At 41.6% G+C, this 25,952-nt stretch overlaps 1 protein-coding gene across 3 annotated transcripts in view; it reads right to left on the bottom strand.

Moving 5' to 3' along the window:
- GUCY1A1 (guanylate cyclase 1 soluble subunit alpha 1) overlaps positions 1–22,505 on the bottom strand; it is a 48,550-nt gene extending 26,045 nt beyond the window's left edge. For 2 of the 3 annotated variants that reach the window (XR_013927760.1, XR_013927761.1), the window contains exon 1: positions 10,504–22,505. The gene's annotated coding sequence lies outside the window, so the exon portion shown is untranslated. The remainder of the gene's footprint in view (positions 1–10,503) is intronic. The other variant, XM_080385231.1, reaches the window with a different exon arrangement.
- Between the last annotated feature and the right edge of the window lie 3,447 nt (positions 22,506–25,952).

Here is a 25,952-nt window from a genome sequence, read left to right as displayed (position 1 = left end):
CGGTATTCTTACCAAAGCCTGAAAGATCAAAGCTCTGCTCCATTTCTTAGGTAGCATAGTTCTTCTCATTTATCACAATAACTGCCGTTCTCTATTAAGTGAGAGATAAAAAGGAGGCAAGGGAGATACAAACAAAATAAAGGAGCAGGGAAAAAGAAACAGAAGAAAGCAGAGAGGGAAGCCTACAGAAGGACAGAAGAATTAAAAGATCCATAAGGAAGAAGGAAAACATGGGCAATTGAACAAAATAATTTGCAAAGGTACAGACAGTTCTCATATTGATATATTACTTTTTCTCTACTACAAATCTACTGGAGTATGGTGGGTACTTATGCAAATAATTTTTCTGTAAACTGCCAGTATGAAATGATAATTTCAAAGAGCTTTTCAGCAATATTCCAGATTTTAGGGGAATTTTGTTGTGTGATAGTTACAGCTTGTGTTTCAACCAACTGATTGTTATATATATTACTCTCTGTTGCACTGCTAGGGAAGGATACGTGTTTATCACCCTGATTTGGCTGCCAAGACCCAATTTCTAGTTTCGGTGTTTTGCTTCACCAGCACCTATTGGGAGGCAGGGAGCGACATCCCTTGTTTTGCTGCGTTGTTTAGTGAAGCTATCCTATGTTAATAAAGAAGTAAACACTTTCTACACTTGGACATTTCAAAAGTTATTTCCTAGTATTTTGTTTTAAATGACACCGATTTACAAGTTAAAGGCCAGACACACATTGTTTAAGATTTCATAGCTTGATGTTTTGTTTTTTTTTAAAGATATTTCACTTCTCTCTTGGAATGTCTATAAGGAACCTCTTTCCCCTCTCCATTGGGCCTTCTGACATACCAGTTAGGGCTGCACATGCATCCGAGATGCCAGGACAGAAGCACGACTGCCCTGGCTTCCTTGCCCGCCCTGCCCTGCGTTCCAGGGTGGCAGCACACAAGTAAGTGCACTGGTGCAGCCAGGGTCAGTGACCGCGAGCCAGACCCCTCTCCCACCGTGCCACCACAACGGGTGAGCAACTGTACGGGCACCCAGTTCCCAGTTCAAGGTGTGGCAGTGCTGGGAGCCTCTGGGTTTCAGTCCTCCGGCAAAACGATTAAGGAACACAGTTTGAGGGTCTCGCTCTAGAGGCCAGGATCCCCCCAGAGAGCAGCAGCTACAGAGAAGCAGCAGCGGGGGCGTGCGGACACGGCAGCCCACCGACGGGCACTGTGTGCTGCTCACCCCGGAGCGGCAGGTCAGGACCGCAGGGTATCTCAGCTGCGTTACCTCTACTGAGGTGACCAGCTCATCGCAATTTACTTCACTGAGAGCCAAAACGAATATCACATGCCATTGATAAACATCTTTGTCCCAACACTTCAGCTTGTGAAGTGATGAACGACCCAAATACCGTAAAGTTTGCTTTTAGCGTGGGAGCTGCCCCACACCAAGGGCCCCTCAAGTACTGTTTCCTACCAAAATGTTGAGAACAACCACTCTGTGTGTGCCGTTTTCTAAGTCTGTAAAATGGGCATCCACCACTGAACAGCTTTTTGTTTTTTTTTCTTCATTATACTAAGAAATCATCTTCATTCCAAAAAAAGGAGCCAGATAAGAGGACATCTCCATCCTGCTACATTGCATACTGGTGCCATGAATAGTGGCTCCAAGCCAGCACAGAACAGCTCAGCTGTTTCAGACATGAAAGGGCAGAAAGCTGGACAGTGAACTGTGGGAGAAAACTGAAAAATTAACCAAAATCAAATTCCAGCCCTAGCAAGTCCATATGTACTTAGAGGAGTACTTCAAACAGGTTTCGAATGTCGTTTTTATATTTTCCTCAAAATAAATGCTCCTTTGACTGGAAAGTTACATTTATCATTAACTGGGTTCTTGATAAAAGAAATCTCATAACAAATAACAGGTTCCACCTCTGTGTTTATCTGCTTATCTTCTCTTATCCAGATAAGAGGACGTCTCCAACTTGCTTTTTTTTTTTTGTTTTGTTTTTAAACCAAAAAGAGGATGCTACATAGCAAGTTCCCTCTTTTTCTAGAAATACATGAAATTCCATGATGAAAAGGCTGAGAGACCATGTGTATAGCTGGGGAAGAGGGAGGGAACAAGACGCAGGAATTCCCAGAAGATAACACCAGAGATCTAAGTTTAAGGATAAAGGAAGGTGGCATTTCCTCCATGAAAAATTTCCTGCCAAGATGAAGAAAACATTTTTTTAAGCCTTTTGGCATGCTGGAGCATCCAGCAGCACCACGAATCATCAGAGTGTACACCCTCAGCAGGTAAAAAACCACAACAAGGAAAGCAAGTCTACTGCACCATGTGTAGTCTTCTTACACAGGGTTGGAAACATTCACCATTTCTGCTTACGGTGCAGGTGATGCTGAAAATTCAAAACACTTGTTTTAAATATTTGTACCTGGCAAGTTCCAACGAGACAAAAGCGCTAACTTTACAAGTATCCTGACACTGCAGAAATGAAGTTCTCACAGTACCACAAGTATCTCTGCAGTATATTCATGTTGTAAACCTTTGCTCTGGGTTTTCAATTCTGTTTATTACCAGCATCTAAATCCCACCGTGCCCATACTATATTAAACTGACAACAGGATTGCATTCCTAAGTAATGCAGCTTCTTTGTTAAGAGACAGAGTACCAACCCTAAGTTTAGCATTACAGATCTTAATGTGTTTACTTATATTTTACTAAAGATTATGAATGTTTTTCATGATTGTAGAGTAACAGTTGGAAAAGAAAATAGTGAGGATATGTTACATAAAAACTTGCACAGAAAACCTTTTATGGCATATTTATTCCAGCATCAGATAGGTCAGCCATTTACAGTACAGTACATTACAGCAACTGCAAGAAAATCTGGGGGTTTTTAAATGCATCAACCCCATTAGATGCTTTTGTGCCACTGCTGCTCTCGTTTCGATTTCTTATTTTTTTCCCTGTTCCAATTTATTGCTAGCTAAAATCTGCCCAAAACATGGGCAGAGATGGATGTTCTTTTTTAGCTTTTGCTACATGTAAATCATAATCCTGTATTCCATCAGTGCTCCTGGTTCTTCACCGCTTCAAAGCCTATTTGAAAAGATACTTTTACCTTTTAATTCCCCTTTATTGTTTAAACCTATCTTTGCTTAGAACTTAGTGTTGCTTAGAAATGCAAATTACTTTCAAGGAGAAACTGGAAGGAAGATAGCATGAAACCATATTTTATATATTATATTAAGCTACCATTTAAAATGGTTTTACTAGTGCCAGTCACTCATCTTCTAAGAGCATAATCATTGTCATGATGCCCACCACGATCTCACGCATGGTATAGCTGCATACTTCAAACCTCGACTAAGCCGTGACTCTGTTGGTTCTAAAATTTACCAGTTATGGTCAACGACTTCTTCCACATACAGTTCACCATCATCTGCTGCATCTCCCACACATCTGGAGCATGTGACATGCAAAGTAAGTCCAGAGCTGATCTAAGTTGAGACTGATTTTCAGACCAGCTGTAGATTTTCAGCGTCACACTACACACGTAGCCTCATGAGCCCATTAAAATGCCTAACTGCTTACTGGAAGCCAAGTCTCCTCTACGCTGTGTCACTTCCACCACGCAACTGAATGTTTTTGTCTGGGAAGGGAACTATTTCATTATCTTTTAGCACTCATGTAGGCCACCACTCAGTCAGTGAGATTGATACTTGGTCAACATGTGAAAATTCTCGTGGAGCCTTTGCTTAGACTCAAATACTGGCGTTTACACCCCGGTCTGGTCAGTTCATCCTTGAGCAGGTTGCTCAGCACAGAAATTGTGCCAATGTTATCTCGCATTCTTCTTTTTCTCCATCACTGTTGCTAGATGTATTGTTTATTTTAAGTTTCCAGAAGGCCCAAAATAAGATCAGGGCCGTACACAAATATACAATAAAAAGCTGATGTTTGATCAGAAGGGGTTGCCTTTGAATAGCTCAGACAGGAGAATGGAGTATGAAAGGAGGTGTTACGATGCCTCTTTTAGATGTGGGGAAATCAGGCACACTGGAGATCGGACTGCAGCTGAGCTAAGTGTATCCAGATCTCTTTAACAGAGTTACACAAGTATTTTTGTCCATGAGTTTAGTAGATCTGAGTGATTTACAAAACTCAGGTCAAACCTTATAAAAATTTGCAGACAGATTTTAAAAAATAAATATGGGATCAAAACACTTGCACATTTCTACAAGTGAAATGCAAATAGATTTTGCAGGTAGGGTTCAGAAAAGGGTGTAGGTGCTATATATAAAAGTAGAACAAGGAAGGTATCCTCACCTGATAGCTTCATGCCTAACACACACCAGGTTTAACTTCATTCTCTCATTTCTGAAGACTGTACTTGCTTATAGGAAAGGCATTCCCTCTTGGCTGGTTTCAGTAATAACATGCAACCTGTTTGGGAACCTTTCACTGCATCAAAATAAGCATTTAATTCAATCCAACATTACTTGTAATTATTCCTGTCATTATTTCCTGAAGTTTTTGAGGAAAAATAAAATAGTTTCACGTTGTCTAAAAGCCCTGATAAGTTTCTTAAGCCACAAGACTGTCCTTCCCTTCATACCATTCTTCCCATGTGGAAATTCTAACATCCTATCTCTAAATATGCTTTGTGAGTTCTATGGACTAATGGCTATATTTTCACCAAAATTTGAACCATTTATCAATCCACCAAATGTTTTTCTCAACATGAGGCAAGTGGTTTTGCACTCTCAGCTTGCCAGTGCAAACAGACAGCTATGAAGACAATTTTGGCAAAAAGGAAAAAAAAAAAATTTTAAAAAATTAAAGTTAGATTGATGCACACTTTCTTCAAAGACATGGAAATTTTGCCATTTTTAGCAGTGCTATTTAAAACAGGGACTGCAGTGAGTATTTTAGGCTCCAGGGTGCCTGCAGCCAGGACTAGGGAGCCACCAGCTATTAATACAAGCAGGTACCCCTCCCTATTAACCAGAAAACAGCAAGTGGGTATACTGCTTTGTGTTTTCAAATCATGGAAATAATTATGAGCAAATACAAAATCCCAATTTTTCCATGCAACAAACTGGAAATCTTGCTGAGGTGTTCCTCCATTGTAGTCAGGCTTTTACTAATGCTCTTTCATGTGTGAAGAGTTTCTGTATTTGCTGAGGAGGGAAATCAGCTTTCCCTGAACAACTTTTGTCAGTCTCCATCTGTATCAAGCGCCAAGTGAAATGAAAGGTTAAAATAAAATTAAACACACATTTACCTTGGTCAGCATTAGAAAGGCAATCATCACTGTACAACACACCCCTTTCTCACACACCATGGAGAAACCTGTTTCTGGGATCCCAAAAATAACTGTGCTATTACTTATTAAAAGTGGAGAGCTGAGCAGCAAATACTGTATGTGGCATCATGGAAAACTTAAGTTTTACTGCACCCTCTGGAATCGACAATGTTCTAGAATTACACCAAGTGGATTCCCACAAAATATAGTTTCACCAAAGGAGTGATATATTTATGTTCTGAATACCTTAGAATGGGGCTGAGGAAGAGAGTCACTTAATGAATGTATTTTTCTTTCAATTTCTGTTTGTGGAGGAGAAAATAATTAAAGGATTTTAGGACTTCACCTTCTAGTAAGAAATTTTTACTCACACTGAAACAATCGGATGACTTGCCCGGGTTATTCCCTGCAACCCTCTCATACCAATAGCTGTCTAAGGGCTAGATTCCACAATGCTTGATAACATCTTTGGAACTGGTTCCAGCCTCCTCCATGACGATGCACACACCCTAGATCACACTCCCCACAATTAAAGCACTCTTCCCGAGCCACTGTATGGCTGACCTATTTTCTATATGGCCTCAGCCGAAACAATCAATGGGCATAGCCATGCGTAAAGTGCAAGGCACAGTCGAACAGCCCCAGGAGAGGGTTTCAGACAGCTTTGTGCCCCATAGCCCCATGCTGGGGTCCAAGTCTTCATGCCTTTTTCACTGTGCCCTAGGGCAGAGAGAAAGTGGCCTTGGCACTCCAGCAGGGACAGCACAGCGTCCTGTCCCGCTCAGACAGACACATATGCACAAGAGGTACGGACAGGAGGTCTCGTCACAGAAATATCCTCTCAGAAATAATGCACGAGGTCACAGCTCGGTTATCATCCAGGCCTCGCGTGCTCCTTGTAAGAAATCATCCTACTGGTGCTGACTTGCACAAGGCTTGTTTGAATACTTCTGCTAGCAGAGCACCGTCCTCTTGGAACAGCAACTCCTAGTATGAATGTGGAAGAAGGAAATCAATTCACAAGTTGGCCTTTAAGTAACACAAAGGAACTAATTGAAGGAGTTGGAGCAGTAAAATCAAGAATAATGTCTACCACAACACCGCTGAGCTCAAGGAGCAGGGAGGGTGCCTAATGCTCCGGCGAGGGTCTGAGCTGCGGAACCGGGCACTTCAATCAAATCATAACATGAGTTAAAATACTCTGCAGTTAAACGTGAAAGCAGTAATATTCTTAGCAAGGGCACTGATTCCACTTAACAGAACTATCACATGATAGAAAATGCAATGAAAAATAAGTAGAAGTGAGTCTCACAAAAGACTGCTCTGATGGGGTGGGATTCTCTCAAAGGCTGAAGGTCTGTGGAAGGCCTAAAGCTCAAATTTACTTGGGGCCTGAAGCCACAAACAGGACTTGGCGACGTCTCTCTACGGTAAAGTAAAATTAACCCCTAGAGAATGTATTTGCTCTGACTTCAGTCATGAAGCAGCAGAACAACTGACAGCAGTGAAACCTGCACCCCTGTGAAAGGGGAGCAGATGTCAGCTTGCTCCAGACTCTGCCATCCACACAAATAACTAAGCATCCCGTGTGAGCTACAAGCCATAAACCAGGAGCCAAAATGACACGAAAGCACTAGCCCCGACCTAAGAGTGGCATCACCTGAGTAGGACAACCAAAAAACCCAGAAGAACAGCATATTGCTAAGTAAGTTGCAGTCAATACCTGTGTTAGAAGTAAAAGACTTCATTAGAGATATTAACATAGTCTTTTTGATTGTTTCATAGCAGGTGGATCTATAAGCAAAAACCTTACAAAAACCTGCACTCTCTTAACAAATTTTGTTGCCTTTATTACAAATCATGAGCTAGAAGCCGTAGTGCATTTATGCACATGCTTAGATCCTATCAGAAATTTAGAATTAAATAGATACTAACATTCTGTCCTGTGTTGCTTTCTTGAACAAAGCTTATGCCCTGAACACTAACTTAAAAATATAATATCTGTTCAATGATAAACTTGAATATCCACTCCTGGTACAACTAGTCATGCAAGACTTGCTGAATATATATCATATATGTTAGAACTGTATCTCAGATGCTCAAAACGTGCAGAAAAGAATATTCAAAGTATGTCAAATTTGGCTTAATTTAAATTTCAAATGCTAATAATCTGAAATGCAATGCTAAGCATCTAAATAAATGTCGTGAATTTTAATAAACCACAGACAATAAAGGTCTTTAAAAATGAAATAGTACAAAATGTGCAAGGAATTCTAGCAAAGAAACTAATGGCAGCTCTCCATGGCTCCATTTTCATTTGCTAATAAAATGTGCAAGCTGAGAAATAATGTTTTCTGAATACCATTACAACAAAATTCATTCAAACACACCCTGAGGCTTCCAATAACTATTTTAAGTTGTCTTTTTACCCAGACTGACTTTTTCTTAAATGAGTAAGTTTGTATCAGAAAAGGAAACTTGCTGCATGTCTACGGAGTGGATACAAAATACAGGCAGTACCTTCTAATAAATATTTTCTTGTTGATAATTTAGAAGGTTGTGTCTGCTTCCTTAGATTACTGTGGTGCTTTGTTATTTTTTTTTAAACTAAGATACAATTTACCACATATTTTTGTTCAACAACAACTTTCAGTTAAGAGGAAAACAACTGTATTTGCTACAAACTCTACCTTGACTTCCTGGATTCTTATTTTGAGCCTCTCTCTCCCCCTCTCTCTCTTTTAGAATTTCAAACAGATGGCATTTATCTTCATAATGGCTGTGATATTTTGCCTTCTATTACATGACATAACCAGATTTTGACTGCTACTGATATTTTGAGCATTAGATTTTATTATAAACTCTTACTTATGTTTTGATTTCACTATGGGATCTGTTTTGAAACAGACTGTCACAGAATGCTTAAAAACATTTTTTAAAGAAAGCATTAATCAGAATAAGACAAACATACAAGACTCAGTACTTACTTTTATGGACACAACATTAAAGACTAACCTTGACTTCTCATTTTTAATGGTTCATTGAAAACTTAATTGAATAATTTAAGCAAATACCCAGTAAGTGAACCAGGGGGAGAAGGGATGGTGAGCCATTTTATTGATAATGTCAAAAAAGGGTAAGAAACTCACTGCAGAAAAACTAAATCACTTACTTTCTCCTCCAATGTTTGCCTCACGATCTTACACTGTCGTGATTCACAATAGCTGCAAGCTACGTAACTCCCCAGAAAAAAAAAAAAATACAACCAAGAGATCTCAAGATGCGATTTCCTTCTTTCTCCTCTCCTGCTTTTCCTGCCTGCTTTACACCGGCATGATTTCAGCAGTTGCTCTTCTCTTCTGAGAACGTGAAGCATAAAGTCTTTTATTTCACTGTTACAGCATTCCCTATGCTTCCTCACAATCACCTAGTTCATTTAAGGTTCTTGCTATTGGCAAAGCAAAGAGAACAGTCATCACAGCTGCAGAATGTATGGCCATACGTAGCACCCCAGAGCAACACAATCCAAGGAAGAAACTTCTCTACAATAAAGAGAACTTCCCATGCTGGCATTTGTAACACATTTGCATGCATTCTCTGGTTGCTTAAATTGCTTAACTTCTCTGATTAATTATGTAAAATAGTTTGTTACCAGAATCTCTTTCCAGCATGAGCATGAACCTTTTGTTCCTAACCCTAGAAAAGCAGCAGACCTGTTTATGCGATTTGAAGTGTATGCTTCCTTGCACCTACTTTCTGTAGTTTGGAAACAATCTTAATCATAACTACATGAAAAGGGAGTTGGCTGCACTGGGAGTTTTGTCTTGGGAAAAACTGTAAGATTAGACCATTTCCAAATAAGTCAAACATTTTGTTCTATTCACAGAAAGATAATTAAAGCCTTAACACTTGTTACGCAAAGTCACTCTGTTACATTATTCTGTAATTCTGTATTCAGAGGCTTCACAATGGAAAACTGGAGTGGATAAGAATTTCTTTTTTCCTGCTAATATTTCACCCATTGAAAAGCATTACCATTTCCCTTTAGACCAGCCTGGACACAGCACCGTGTCACCCACAGGCCGGTGAAGGTGCACAGCCCAAACACAGTATCACGAGCAGTGCATTGCACCACCACACTTGGTTTTAGCAATACTGCCTTGCTCAGGACTTTTTTCCTGTTAATTCACCCTTCGAACGTAGAACTCACCCTTTGAACTCAGAAAGTCATCTCAGTACAGACACAGACTAAGTGACCAGTTGCTAAAATAGAGCCATTTTAGGAGCAGCATTACATCAAGCTTGAGAGAATACGTAAGATGCTTTACATACAAGAAAAACTTTTCAAGTGTCTCGTGTTTATACTAAAGATAATTTTACAAAGGGACTGCTAGGCCTAGGCGAGTAATGGTAGCTGAACCTTAGCCACAGAAACAACTCCACCCACTCAGAAAGGGAATTACAAGCCTAAAGTACTGGGAAAAAAACAAACACCCCCACCCCACACACAGAGAAAGAATAGTGGAGCTAAGAAAACCGACCAAAAAAGTAAAAAAGTAAACTGCCAGTCATAATGAATATGACACAGCTTGTGGTTTCATTTATTCTTCCTAGGAAAAAAAAAAAAAAGAAAGAAAGAAAGAAAGAAAAAAAGAATTGGAATAGCAAATGCAAAAATGAAGTTATTGTTAGAGCATCGAGCATGTGATTAAATGCCGGTTTTGTGTCTAACTCATGCAGTGCAACGGTGCTAATTACTGTGAAAACCCGGTAAGAAGCCTCACCCAGGTGTAATGCAGTAAATCGAGCCTGAATGGGTTTAATTAGCTCGACGGGCACCAGCAGCAGCGAATTCTTAGAAAGCCGAGGATGCACACAGGCCGCCGACGTGCCCCTGGCGGCTGCTGCCCCTGGCGGCTGAAGCCCCCGGCCCGCTCCCCACCCCGTTATCTCGCCCGAGGCCGCACCTGGCCGGGGGCACGGCGCCAGCGGGGCTCGGGGTGCCGAGGGCTCCCCGCGACACCACCGCCCGCCGCCCGCTCCCGGGGCTCAGCCCCGCACCGCACGGCCGGGCAGGGCCCGACACCGCCCCGGCCCCCCAGCCCCGCTCCCCGCGGGCACGGCCGGGCGCCCCGTCCCAGCGCTGTCCAGGGTCCCCGCCGCGCCGCTCCGCTCCGCGCCCCGGGCGCCACTCACTCACCATGGCGGGGGCCGCCGCGGCCGCGCAGCCCCACCGAGGGCTCTGGGCAAGCGCCGTGCGCTCCCCGCCGCCGCCAAGGTGTATTTGGGGAGCGGGCGCGGCGCGGCGGCGGGGCCGCCCGGGCGGGCGGGGGCGCGGCGGGAGGGGCCTCCCCGCGGGCCCAATCAGGGCCGGGGCGGGCGGCACCGGGGGCGGTGGCCGGACCGGGGGAGGGGGCGGCACTGGGGACGGCAGCGGTACCGGGGGAGGCGCGCTGCCCCCGCTGGCACGGCGCGCCCCTTGCGCGGCCACGGGTCTTCCGCGGGGCTTGGCGGAGGAGCGCTGCGACGGAGGGCCGGCGGTGCCCGGCCGTGCCCGGTGCGACGGAGGGCCGGCGGTGCCCGGCCGTGCCCGGTGCGGCGGAGGGCCGGCGGTGCCCGGCCGCCGTGCGCCTCCCCCCGTCTCCGTGCGGCGCCGCGCGGTTCGGATGTCGGGCAGCGCCGGTTTGCGCAGAGCCAGCAGCCGCCGTGTGCGGCTTGCGAGCCGGTGTCACCAGGGGTGGCAAGGGGCTGTGGTGACTCGTGTGTCCCCCCAAGCATTCCTCCGCCCGCCCTGCCAGCCTGTGCTACCGCATTCGTTTTACTCACACTTTACTGCGGCTTTGGTTTACTTGTTGCTGGTGCTACTATGCACCATTTGCAAGATACTCATTGTTCCTGCAGCTTTGGGGTGCGACTGTTGAAACCAATAGCTAAGCAATGGCAGAAGGGGAACGGCACCTTCCCCAATTGGCACAGAAAACAAGAATCGTTCAAAAAACTTCAGAATATTGGACAGCCAAGTTCAATTTAGAACACTAATTCATAAAACACTTTTGCTAGCATTGCCCAGGTCTGAAATCATACTCTTGATTCTTGTGTGCCACCATTGAAACAGAGCAACTCCACAATTTTTAAATCTTCATGAACGCCATAGCGCATTCATCATACTCTCAGTGTGAAAACAGTGGTTGGTGTTTGGAAGCCCAGGGTCAGAAACAATTATCTTGTAGGACAATTAACAGTGACTGACCTCACAGCAGGATTAGCTGCCTTGTCAAGCCACATGGCAGCGAACAGATTTCACCAAAAGAAACAGCTTTTGTGAGCTGGGGGATGAGTTTGGAGCAGCACCATACGTACCTACACAGCAAGAGATGAACGGGTGTAATTTCTCGTAGCTCGCTGTTGTAGCTTCACAAACTGGTGAGGGAGAGAGGGTTGAAATCAACCAAAACAAAAGCAGCACATCTGCAAGTGGTTTTGAACAGACCAGCTCTACATGAGCTAGGTTATCAAAGCTCCAGGTGTGACTGTTTTGTTGCCTCCTTGCCTGCCAGAAGTGAAAAACGATTTAATAAATACATCTGCTTCACACCATGCATCCCTCCCTGCCGTGACAGAAGAAGAGAAACCTGTCACCTAAAGAACTGATGAATTTCTTCAACCACCGGTTAGTCAGCTGAAAATAATCTGCCAAAGCCCATTTTGTTGACATTTCTGAAGTTGTTGACAAGCAACGTGAAACTTAATCAAGTGCTAAATAGTCTAGGACACTACACATCTCATAAAAGTATTGTATTAATAGAAAATGTATTGGCGCAGCCTCTTGCCTACAGAAACAATGCTTAGTCTCAAGGCAAGGCACGATCTTGCTAATGCTTGCCCTCACCTGCAAACTAGCCAAATTCTTGCTGCTCAGCCTTACTTTTCTTGCCTCAGGGAACCAGCTTTTTCTGTAAAAGCCAAACCAGCTTCTGAGACACCAATGTAAATGAATTCCATTATCAAGTTCCTGTGCCGAAAAGGAGTAAGAGCCGCTTATTTCAGGGTGGGCTGTGCAAATTTAGATATGATGATCACTGCGGTGTAAAGCTGCTGGGCCCAGTGTGACAAACTAATGCTAGGCAAGAAAGGTGAATTTGGACATTTGGTGAGCGACGGGATCATCAGCACCAAAAGGTCTCCCAGACTTCTTGAAAAGCCACTGTTTGTCCCTATCACACCTATCGCTGTGTGCCTACAAGTAATGACTTGCAAAATTGCACCAAATAAAGAAAGCACTTAGGAGTAAGACATTTGCAGTGATTAATTGGAAGACGAAAATAGTATTTCAAATTTTATTAATTAAAATAGTAATATAAGGCAGTATTCATTTCACTTTAGCCATTGAAATGTTAGTTCTCTAAACAAAATTAATTAGATAAATTTCTTCCGTAAGATGCTACAAATACTAAAAAGATATCATGTTTCCATCAAGAAACACTTATGTCCCACTTAAAAATGGCTACATTTTATTCAGTTTCTTCTTTACATTAAAGGTCTCTTTTATTAACCAATAAAATAGCAAGATTATATTATATGTAATGATGCTAAGATATATGTATATATACATAGGCATGATATATACAAGGGCATGATAATTCAGAGCAAAATTAGCACTCCTAAACTGCCATTTACTGGCATCTGCTGTATTTAAATCAAGTTTGCCAAATCAGATGTCTTCAAAGAAGCACCTCTCAAATTTATCATCTCCCCCATGGCAACTGACATTTCTGAAAATGCAGAAAGCTGCAGCCCCGAGCTGTGGTGCCGCGCAACAGATGGCTCAGCCCTGATGGCTTCAGGCACCAGCCCCGTGGGACTGGAGGTGCTGGCAGATCACAGGACTGCAGAAACATGGAGGCTGGAAAGCACATCTGGACCTCAGGTAGTCCAACCCTGCTGCTCAAAGCAGAGCCACCTTGCGCAGGACAGCATCCAGTTGGGTTTTCAGTACCTTCAAGGGTAAGGACTCCAAAACCTCTGTAGGCAAGGTATTGTTTGAAAACCCTCGCAGCAAAAAACTTTGGGGTTTTTTTTGTGTTGAAATGGAATTTCCTGTATTTCACTTTGTGCCCACAGCTTCCCATCTTCTCACAGGATGCCACTGCAAAGAGTCCAGCTCCCTATTCTTTCCTTTCCCATCAGGTATTTATACACATGGATAAGGCCTCCCTGAGCCTCCTCTCCTATGGGCTGCAACAGTCACAGCTGTCTCCACCTCTCCTCGCAGGCCAGGTGCTGCTGTACCTTAATCACCTAGGCAGCCCTTTGCTGGGCTTGCTGCAGTAAGCCCACGTCTCCCTGGTGCTGGGGAGCCCCGACCTAAACCCAGCACTCAGACATGTTTCACCAGTGCTGAGCAGAAGGGAAGCGTTACCTCCCTCCAGCTGCTGGCTGTGGTCTTCCTAACACAGTCATATAATGTTTATTGCTGCCCAAATGATATTATTTGCATTTATCACTGGCACTAGAAACAGCATTGTTGCACCTGTGCGGTGCTCCACTTCAGACCTTTGGCTGTCGTACTGTGACCATTTAGGTTTTCAGCTTTTCAATTCCATCTGGTCAACCAGAGACCTCATGGACTTGCTGGCTCAGTTCACCTCTAGCTGGTGGATTACTGAACAAGGGGGTGATGGGGCTATGCTGTGCGTCTTTTTTCAAGATATGGGCAAACAATTCTTCCCTTAAGTATAATGCCTGGCTTTGCAGCTTTGATATTTTTTTTTTCATCATGTTTCTCGTTTGTAATTGTAATTTCCACTCCACTCCATAATGATACCTGTTCAGTATTGCCATTCAATGATATTTATTGGAGACTCACATGAGGAATACATTAGCTTTTCATTCCAGTGCAGAGGAGGTGCACATGACACAGAAAGGTGACAGTCACCTGATCCATGGCACTAGTAATCAAATTAGGTTTTACAGAGCAAGAAATGACAATCATTCCTGAAGGCAGATGAGAATTTCAAAAACCTGAAAAAAATTGTTATCATACACTTGATCTTCTAATGAGCTACCTAAGATCAAAGCGCCAAAAGGTGTGCTGCCAGCTGAAGAGTTAATTTAATTTTGCACTATCTAAAATACATCTGAACTGAAATTAACTGTGGGTTTTGGATGCCTCTGCCACCTAGTTAGCATTCTTTTATTGCTTCACTTGTTCTTGCTATAGGGAGTTGAAAACACTGTGGAAAACACGACCACTGATGTGCCTGAAAGTGTCTACTGGACCTCTTATAAAAATTCTATCATATTCAGAGGAGGTTTCAGTGATTTATCCACATCTAGCTCAATTTGTCACTTTCTGAACAATGTTAAATCATCTAATTTAGAAATGACTTATCCTTAAGGGTCATAAACACCTTCCTTAGGAACATGTGTCTTGCTGTTTGCAAATATACCACATTTCAAAAGGGTACCAATATCAAAAAGTTTTCTTTTTGCCCTTTCCCACTGAAAGACTCCTTTTCAAATAGTACATATCCTATTTTTACTGTTACACAGCTTTGGTCAGTCAGATCTGAGTATTTATCAGCAGTAATGTCCACACTGTCACCAAGGAAAGTTTTGTGCAGAGTTTCAAGTCTGCCTTGAAGAAGGGTTTTGTTTCAATGAATGAATGAAAGCACAGGTTCCCCATCCTTTCATAGGCTTCATAGACAGGCAAGCAAGCTGTCCTGGAACACAAACTTTCTGAGAATCAAAAGGGTTTTTTTGCTGCTATTGTAAGTTTTCTTGGTAAACTGCTGTTTCCTGAAGGGCAGGCTAGATTTACAGTGTGTCCTCTGACAGTATGCCTGTACCTTGTACAGAAAGACAGTTTTGTAAAGTTCTTATGGTCGTTTACCATGGAAAGCCACAGAAATACTGCAAAGGTACTAACAGCAGTGACAGATAAACAGGAATCACAGCCTTCATCTTCACTGCAGGTGACAGGCAGTCAGGCTTCCTGCGGAAACATCCTCCTGCCAGTTGGATTTGCTTTCTTGCCCAACACTCATATTTTCAGTTGGAAGATGCATGTAATGCTTGTTTGTACCGATCAGGTATTAATAGCTGTTTTTAGGCAGTGATATTTGGCCATAGAACAAATTTGTTTCTTTTCTGGTCATATTTAGGAAGTGCTCGATTTTAAATACAAGTTCCAGCTTGGGTAATTGAGAACTCTTTGCATCCTCCTCTAATTTAAATTGTTATGGCATCCTTCCTGTCCCGAGCAAATTGTTATGAAACATTTGTCCTGCGTTCTACTAAACTTTGGCTGTGCCTATGCTGCGTGATCCGGAATCCTGTTTCAGCTCTCTGCTCCAGGTGTGCGCCCTGACAGCACCCTGACTTTGTCTTGGATGAGCTCTGCAAATGCACGCTATTCCATCCTGCCTTGATTTCCCTTCCAAGGAAGCCTGGGCAGGCCGGCAGGCGGTGGAAAGGCAGCTGCAGAGAGCTCCCTAAGCAACTGCCGAGCACAGGGAATTAGGAGTGCAGGGAGCAAACACCATAATGTGCAAGTTTTAGCCTTTTTTTTGCAATTTAACTTCAGATTAGTGGATTGGTTCCTGCAGATACAGGAATTCAGGTCTAGCAAAAGTTTTGTTATTTCTTGATATATAAGAAACTTGATGTATGAAGATTAGGTCATTCACCTAGTCAATGCATTTTTTACTGCTAGGAAGACACAGCTATATTCGAGGGCGGTGGAAAACTTGTGCTGAGACAATGCAGCCATCCCAAACTGATTTCCCTGCTATTTAAAAGCCTTTCACTGATACTGTAAGTCAGTTATTATACAGAAAAAAAAAATATTTCTAAACTGCTTAGTTTTTAGAAATGTCTGTTTTAAGCGCTGCAGTCCACTGCTGTAATGGCACCCTTTTCTACACAGTCTCTGAATATCAGCTTAATTCAGTTGTTAAAATGGTGTGAGAAGAAAAATCCTGTGCACACGTTGGCAGTCATATCTGAGGCACTCATTTTATCTGTTGTCTTAGCATTATTGAGAATAAGATCAAGTATTATTCTTGTACATAACAGTAGTTCTCATTCAGTATTTAAATTTCTCATCTTCTAAATTAGATAAAATTGCATAACGATGTCATTATAAATATTACTCATTTGCTTTTTGTTAAGGAGATTCTGTTTGCATTGTGTCAAGTACAATGGTTTCCATTCATTTTTCAGATGTTTGGATGCTATGAGAGTGCAAATGAGATACAACTTCCTATACACATAATCTCTCACACTTCTATAGATATTTCATGAAAACATTCTTGTGTGATTTCATGAAGCTTGTCTTTTGGAATTTTTTTTTTACAAACATCTGGATCCACTCTTGTGGGAAACTATCGTGAGCAGTTAAAGGAACTTTATTCCAGAAATCCTTTTTTATCAAAAGAAAACGGACCACGGCACTGAATCATCATCACTGAGAAAGCAAGAGCATTGCTTGCAAATAAAATTAGGTTGACCTCAGTTTTGCAAATGCTGGTTTGTACAGATGAAGGTTGTTCTTTTATTCTGATTACCTACCATGGCAAACGCCTACTGATCATACTGTAAACAAGGTAGGGCTTCTTGCTTTCAGTGTTTGTTCCTGGATCATTTTAGTTTGAAACCTCTCAGCTTGGTTCACATAGAGTTAAAATGAATGTGCTAGAGAGCAAAGGTATTATCATCAACAGAATGTGGCTCTCAGCAGTTACTGAATTCTGGAAAACTTGAATAGGCTCATCAGCAAAGAACTGATTGAAGTTGGCTTTCTAATGCATCATAAAAAGCCTGCAACCCCCACTCCCTGCTCCGCTAAACTGTGTTGCTTAATTTTAGTAAATGCAAATAAATACTGAGCTACAACGACCTCATTAACCTCAATTCATCTAGTCAGAGAAATCATGGCTAGATAATGGAAACCTAGCTCAAAATTCATATGGAGAAAAAAATTATGGTTCATTCTTTTTTCAGGTTATTGTTTTTGAGAAAAATAAAAAAACGCCAGAGAAGGAACCTCTCTCACAGGACTTCTCATGTGGACTGCACACAAGCAGGCAGTCCTATTTTCTTCGCTGGGAGCTCTCAAGCAGATGGGATGAGCACTCTTAAGGAGTTCCCTGTAGTTTTCCTCCTGCCTGTCAGATCTTTCCTTTTTTTTCCCTTTCACTTCCCTGCTCCCTGCTCTCTTCCCCTTTCCACTTCATCCATCCCATTTTTTTCTCTCTTTTACTTCCCAGCAATAGTGCAGGCTGCTGTCAGGTAACTTGCCTCATCTTTCATTGCTTCTTTTTCACTTTTCTTTTCTGGTAAGGAATAACCAGTTTGTTGTAGTGAGATAGAAATGGAGTGGCTTACAGAGAACTGACAAAGGAACTGTCTCCTGCCTCTCTCTGTGCCCACAACAGAGCACTTCCTATGAAATAACACGGGAAAAAGTCATTCCAATAACCTTAGTGAAGCCCAGTGCATTGTGTCAACTGAGTACTGATGGCGTAAGAACAACCACATATTAATTACTTCAAGACTGACTACAGATGAAAGTGTATTGTCACCTGAATTTGGCACATTAAGCTTTGATTTTCTACAAAATAAAATGTAGACTTCTGCCTACCCACCCCCCACCCCACCCCCAAATATATGTGTTTCTTTCCCTTATTCTAAAACTTCCTAAAGTCATTTTTAATATGTCCCATATCTTGGCAGAAACCTTCTGGTTTATGTTAGGCATGAACATTTGTCATTTTCCTTTTCACTTCACACTCATATTCATCACAAAGAACTAGTTCTTTGCAGTGCACATTGTCCTATAACGAGCCTGACACTCCTTTTGTTCTCTAGACCTTTCCATGGAATAAGTCTATGAGTAGATTCTTTGTATAAAATCAGTACAAAGTAACACTCTGCTTTCACTTTTGAATAACTAAATATGATAATAAGACAACAAAAGAAGGGAATCTGAAATTGACTTAATATAATGACTGGAACCAGAAAAAAGGAAAAGAGAAATGAAGCCAAGTTCTGAAAAGCCAGAAGAAGAGCTACCTGGCAAAATATAAAAATATAGGAAAGAAGAATAAAAAAAGTGAATAGTACTAAGAGAGCAACAGCATTTGAGTGATTTTATTCTTTTGCCTGTGAATTTCAAATTCCATACACATTAGCTGTTCTATGAAAATTTCCACTACTCGGTTATACCAGGTGCCACTGCACTTGCTGCAAGATAGTCAAAAGCAAAAATTCGTCCCTGCACTACCTAGGCTTATAGTGTCCAAACTGCTGCTCACAAAGTTAATGGGAAGAAATGAAAAAGCTTCAAAAGTGTGTTTTGATCTTGCCAGTCCTGTAATAACTAGTTTGATATGAAAAAGGTCCTGAAAGTTAGAGCTCTGTGTTAGAGGAGATTTGCACAGCTGGATAATGCATCCGTACAACTGAAGTACAAACACATCCTTCAGCCAGCAGACTAAAAGGCATCCTTCCTCAAACCCTGGAGATCATACACAGCTGTTGTTAGCCTCATCACTTCCCCTAGTACTTCCTTAGTATCACTAGGTTTCATGGGATTTTCTTGAGGTAGCTTCTTAGGTAAAAAATATGAACTAAGAGAGGTGAAAAGTACATTTTATTACGTTTGTAATATTTTCAAATTACATACTTTACAATTACAACCAGGAAAATCAAAAGCACATACGTGGTCTTGCAGACACATGCACCGATGTTCCCTTTCCTCTTGCACACCCAGAAGCTGCCACCAGGATCACCCCGTGACATTTCTTGTAACAGAACCGCACAGCTCCTTCACCTCAAATGAAAAATGGGAGTCTTCACTTTAAAACCTGCTTTTAAAGTGAAATGTGGAGGATGGGAAAACCTTCTATTGGGTATTCCATCAGGGTTGGTTTGTTCACAGTGGGTTTAGGTATCTGGGCAGGTTAACAAGGCTGGGAGGTTGGCTGATCTTCCCCCTAAGGAAATGAGCCCCCTGTATAGCTATCACTGGCAGCATCACCGTGGACCAAGTTCTTTACAAAGCGATGGATTTTTCCATTAGCTAGGCACTATATAAATATCATTGTAGCTTAATTGGTATCATTTGTAGGTGGTATGTGAAAGCTTGTCTCTATAAATGCTTTCCTAACCTCAGAAGTGTATTTAGAAAAAACATAAATATACACCCCAAAACAAACAAAAGCCAAGGCAAGAAAGAAGTGTTGATGTAATTAAAGATAGTTTTATGATCCTGGTCTTTCCTTGTCTCCTTTGGTTTGATTTTTCTGTTGTAAGACTTATTAATTAATAGACCTTTCCAGTGTGTATCCAAATAAGGAAAAATGTTTCAGGACCAAGGAGAAAAGAATCAAAAAGATTGTTTACCTGCCATCCCTTCTAAGGAAAAAGTTTAATTTAGCAAGCTTTAGAATGAAGAATCACTTCAGAGGCTCTGGAGATGGTGGGTCATCTATTTGAATAGCTGCAGACAGGAATGGCAACATGACCTTGACAGTGATTTAATTTTATTTTTTCAGTTTTTAATATGTAGATTAACTTCAAATGTAATTAAGACATAAAATTTTCATTTTTTTCAAATCTACAAGTGCATACATCTTGAATGCCAATTGCCTAAAAAAGACAATAATTCTGCACTTTCTGAAAAAGTTACAGTTCTGGTAAAGAGTGGGCTACTGAAAGCATAGGAGACGAGATATGGGCAGGCAGTATACCATGAACCAGGTGTTAACCTTTCCAAATGGGAAGCCATCAGCTTTACAGATCTACTATTTTTGACTCCTGATATCTCCTCAGCCACAAGCAAGTAATTCTTTGATGAGTATAAATTTTTGCATCCCGGAGCAATAGTGATTTACAAAGTACAAAGCACTGTAACTTCCTGAAAGTCAACATACAGAGCCTAAAGGCTGCTTTAAATTATACTCAGTTTTAACCACCCTATTACAAAATTATAGGAATCAGGGATCAGTGCAAGTATCAGAACTGCCATACTGAAATTATTTTTTACTATTGGCCTACATTGACTTTAAGCACAAAATTTTCTTGTATTGGTATCCAGAATGGCCACATCTTATGCTCAGATCTGAACTGTTTGGAGCTGCTGCTGTTGGAAAGGAGATTTTTGTGTTGGTGGGTTTTGATTTTATACTAAAATAACTAAAACCAGAACTGTTCTAGAATAGGCTGAGAATTTACATCCACTTCTTTTTTTCCCCAGATACTCTATGCTTAATTTGTACCACTTGCTTGCATTTTTAAGTTCTTTGTAACTGCTATGTGAGTTTTCCTAGTTAACATAAGATTGAACGAGGCAACCTTACCAGCCAGCCTACTCGGTGTGGTGGAAATATGTCTAGAATCAGATTACCATTTAAATAGTATATTCCCAACCCTTTCCCATGCTCAGGAAAAAGCCTGACAAAATCTGCTTTTCCTGTTCATATACCATGAACTTCAAGTAGCCAGTTTTTTGTTCCTTTACTGCCCTGCACAGATAGTCAACCCAGTTTCTGACCAAGTGCATAGCAAATGGATTATTTGTAACTGATTATAAATGTTCATGGGTTAAAAAAAAAAAAAAAAAAAAAATCTGCTTGCTGCTTTCAGGAATGAGCTGAAAAACTGAAAAACTGAACATTATCTTTTTTCCTAGCAGCCATAGTTTTAGAATTGCCAAACCCGAGATGTTATTGCATTGCTTCCTTTCTTTTAATCCTAATGTTATCACAGAGCTCACAATAGCACAGAGATCTCAAGATGAGACAATTCATATGCATAGGACATCTAAGCAGGGGTCGAGTTTCCACCATCTGCTTTAATTCTCTTTCAGTTGTGTGTGTGTATCACACAATGAGATACCACTTTTAAAAGGTTACAGAGGGTTCCTCCTAGGTCTGTTCACAAACATGGAGTTTAATGCAGTATTTCAAGAGAACGTCAGTGAAGGAGATCAACACAAGTCTTTTTCACCTAACAAGACTACTGTAAATTTCAAATTTTGGCTCTTCATTGAAGCTTCTAGAGAATTAAAATAGCTAATTGTTATAGCCATCAAATATATTATCTCTTAGTATCCCATGCATTAACAGAAGGTCTTTGAATTTCAGGTAATTGCTGTATTAGTTTAACAAGAAAAGTATTTTAAATAGCATGTTAAATTTTCTTAAATTATTCTTATTGCCTTCCGGTTTTCAAATAAAAAGTAAGACTGAGATGATACCTTTGACTTCAGAATTGCAGCCTAAAAGGAAAACAATCAAATAACAAAACATGGAGAAAGTTTATAATAAACGTTTAGAGGGTGTGTGCCTGCTAATCTCTGAAATTTAAGAAACTTTGTGTATCCTACCTATAAAAGAATACTAGGTTTTATGGAAATTACTGATTACCTAATGTGTGAGTCATGGCTTATGTTTCTGTAAGTAACAGAAATTTTTGATCTGTAGAATCTTTATTAGCAATGGTTCACCAGAAAAAAACCCCAACAATATCAATGTCAGAGCTTTGGTTGAGTTTAAAAGGATATACATTTACTAGAAGGAGAAAAAAGTAGAAATTACATAGAACTGGCAGAAAATGGGAAGTGTGAAAGGGAGGGAGGAGAAGAAATAATTCTGGAGATTTTTAGTTCTATTATTTGATCTCCTCTATTTATTCTGTAAAATATCACCAGCAGAGAAATCATGTATAAAATTTCACAGAAAGAAGAAAGCAAACATACACTAAATACAGATACAATGTGTGGAGTGGATTTATCGTATCTTTTACTTCCTGGTGTAGTTAAACACCTAGATAGACATCTTTTGAAATGGTTTTGAAAAACGGCTGCTTAATAGTTTTATGGCCACTGAACTTCTTGTTCATTAGAAGAGCTCCATATCTAACCTCCTGAGGGAATAGCAGATGGGCAAACTAATTCTTAAAAATGATGAGGGAAATACATTCAGTAGTGTCATAAAAGTTTAGGAAACACAATTGTGTATCTGGGGCAAATCCTGTCTTTTAAACAATGCAGCATGTTGGTGTGATGGCCTGACTGCAACTGCCTCCTTCCAGGCTGGTCCTTTCCCCTCCTGCCCTCCCTGGACTTGGACCTCTCCAGACTTCTACCCATCGGAGGAAAAGTCACCTGATGTACTTCTTTGCTGGCTTTTTACAGAACTTTAAACCAGAACTTGCTTGGTAAATGGCATGTGCTGCTCCTCACTTGTGACACCACCAGCAGCTGTCTCCATAGCAGGTCAGCTTTAGGAGAGCTTGCTTTGTGCTTGTGGTTTAACCCCGCCGGCAGCCAAGCCCCATGCAGCCGCTCGCCCACTGCCCCCATGGTAGGATGGGGGAGAGGGTCGGAAGGGTGGGAGTGAGAACTCCTGGGCTGAGATAAAGACAGTGGAAGAGGTGAAGCAAAAGCCGCGCACTAAAGCAAAGCAGAACAAGGAATTCATTCACTGCTTCCCCTCGGCCGGCAGGTGTTCAGCCATCCCCAGGAAGGCAGGGCTCCGTCACATGTAATGGTGACTTGGGAAGACAAACACCATCACTCTGAACTTCTTCTTCCCCCAGCTTTATGTGCTGGGTGTGACGCCATATGGTCTGGAATACCCCTTGGGTCAGCTGGGGCCGGCTGTCCCGGCTGTGTCCCCCCCAGCTCCTTGCGCCCCCCAGCCTGCTCGCTGGTGGGTGGGTGGGAGGCAGGTGACACCCTGACTCTGTGCAAGTGCTGCTCAGCAGCAGCTAAAACATCCCTGTGTTACCAACACTGTTTCCAGCACAAATCCAACACATAGCCCCATACTGGCTATCTTGAAGAAAATTAACTCTATCCCAGCCCAAACCAGCACATTTGTATTTCCAGATCTCTTCTAATGAAACTCAACTGCTAGAAAATAGGAGTGGACAACATCACTACCAGCTGAATTTCTGCAAGCCACCAGCAAGCACTCTGCAGAACCTCAGTGGTTCCTAGGCTATTGTTTGTGAAATTCTGGCCTGTGAAAAATTTTGTGGTCTGCCTACCTGTTTTGGCAATACTTGTTTGCATTCAATGGCAAGTCTCTTTGGAAGAAGGTATTCCTTACTGTGATGCTTAGAGGAACCCTTGGTGAAGACTGTGCAAAAAGTAAACTGTAATTATAGGAGGCATTGACTAGTCCTGCCAAACCGTTTCTTGCCATGATCACTTCATTGTTTTATTTGGGTGAAAAACTACTGCTTTTCTCTGTTGTTTCTTCTAAAGAAGTAGATGCAAAGTGACAACACTATATTGCATTGCACTACTACACAGCGTATTGTATGTATCTCAGGTTCCAAGCAAAACAATTATTTCCATATGATTTCTGTGTTCCAAAAGGTGATTCACTGTGTCCTGCTCTCATACGCATAGAATTAGAGCAATGTTTACATTTCTTTCACGGATCAGAATGAATATGCACATTGCAATGTTCATAATGAATGAGGGTTTTTTCTGTGTAAAGGAGTATTTTATAGGATTTAATGTAGCTTACTTTATACAAGGAGTTGACAGGCACTGACTAATGCTATTTAACTATCCTGGCCCTGGATGATATCAGAACAATGAATTTATTTGTTATCACAAAGGAAATACTTTTACTTCTGCAGTCCTTAATGTAGATAAACCCTTGAGTTTAGCATGTGAAGTGGTAATTACTTGAACCATATTTGAAGTACTTATGCTCATATGGCTCAGTATTTTGTTAAATGGATTGTATACATGAAGTGCTTTGATATTCCTGATGCAATGTGTAGGTGTGGGTATTTACAGCTATGGCACAGGCTGAGTCATGTCACAACTAAATGCTAACCTTGGCTGATCAGTCTTGGATCACGGAAGACTATGAAGCTCTGGTTCAGAAACGTTCACCTGCTTTCCCATCACTTGTTTCTCTTAACAGGGAGGATGTCTGAACACTATTCATCAGTCAGCATAAACTGTATGGCCATAATTATCTCATAAGACCTCATCTGTAGTCTCTGCATCTGAGAACCAGATACTCTTTAAGAAAGAAAGACATTTTGTCTTATGATATACTGCTTTGGTCTGGATTAAACATTTTCCCAATGTTTTTCTCATGGATATTTGTTAAAAAAAAGACTCAACACAACAAAAACTGTTCAAAAACTGTTGTTCCATTTCTGCAGTTTCAGGTATTTACTTATGAACTTTGTATCTATTTTTCTCACCTCAGCTCAGCTAATTACTTTCCATACTTCAAGACTTACTTAAAAGCGTACTTAAAGACAAACAAAGACTGACACCATTCATCTGTGTTGCCTTCTCTCAGGCAGCTGTTCTGTGCATTGCAGGCACACAAAATGTAGTGTATATAACATATAACTTCTTACTTCCATCTGACTTTTTGGAAAAAAAGAAATTTCATGTAGATACAAAGTGCTACTGCTAATGGACTAGTTCCGCACTCACTTACCATTATCATTATATCCAAAAGAGACTAGCCTAAGAAAGTGAAGAGCAAAACCCTCTTCACAGCACTGAAATGCTAGGTTCAAGGCCAGTCATGACATATATAGATAAGGCAAAGACATAAGTCAACATGTAAATTCAATATCTGCTCTCACTATTTTGTTTCTATTGAATGCCATTGCTCATTGACTTCAATAGTGCTCTTCCCATGATAGATGGATGGAACACGAGATTCATTGGGTTTCTGTTTTAGAAATTTAACTGAAATGAGAAGCATAGGCTGTCAAAGACCCAAGATCTCTGTGCTTGCTCTTATAGACCAGAGTGACTTGCAATGCCCTGCTAGGCATGCAGCCAGTTCTGCAGGCATGAGGCTCACAGGCTGTCTGCTTTTCCCTGAAAGGGGAGGAGTGCCTCCAGAGCTGCAGTTTGGGAACCTCTGTATCTCATTATAGTGCACCCTAAATAGTGAGCATCCAAAGTACTATTAGATTTTTGCATATTTCTGTTGCTGGCAGGAATTCAAGTTGTAAGAGAAAACAAAACTGTAATTATTGGGTCTTTTTCTGCGTCTGCATCCTGGTTTCAGCTGGATGGAGTTAATTATCTTCTCAGGAGCTAGCACGGTGCTGTGTTTTGGCTTTGATGGGAGACTTTGCAGTCCCTCCAGCCCTGCCAGGGATAAGGCTGGATGGGCACAAGGAATTGGGCAGAGACACAGCCAGGGCAGCTGAACCAAACCAGCCAAAGAGGTGTTCCATACCATGGGATGTCATGCTGGTATATATGTACCTGGGGGGTTGACTGGTTGCTGCTTGGGGACGAGCTGGGCATGGACCGGCAGGCAGTGAGCAGTTGCATTGCACACCTCGTGTTCTTTTCCTGCTGGATGTTATTCTTTCCCTCCCCTTTTTCTTATAACTGTTATTGTCATCATCGTTATTATTGTTCTTTCATTTTTATTCTATTTCAATTATTGCATCGTTCTTATCTCAACCCTCGAGTTTTACGTTCCTTTCCAACCCTCTTCCCCATCCCTTGGGGGGAGGGGGAGTGTGCAAGCAGCTGCGTGGTGCTTAATGACCAGCCAGGGTTAAACAATAGTTTGTGAGCACAAACACCTGGTTATGATCACCACAGCTCTTTTGTCATAGAATCATAGA

The sequence above is a fragment of the Falco punctatus genome (assembly GCF_963210335.1).
Source record: "Falco punctatus genome assembly, chromosome: 1".
Lineage (NCBI taxonomy): Eukaryota > Metazoa > Chordata > Aves > Falconiformes > Falconidae > Falco > Falco punctatus.
Note: the sequence above shows the minus strand (reverse complement) of the source record. Positions and strands in the feature narration are given on the sequence as shown.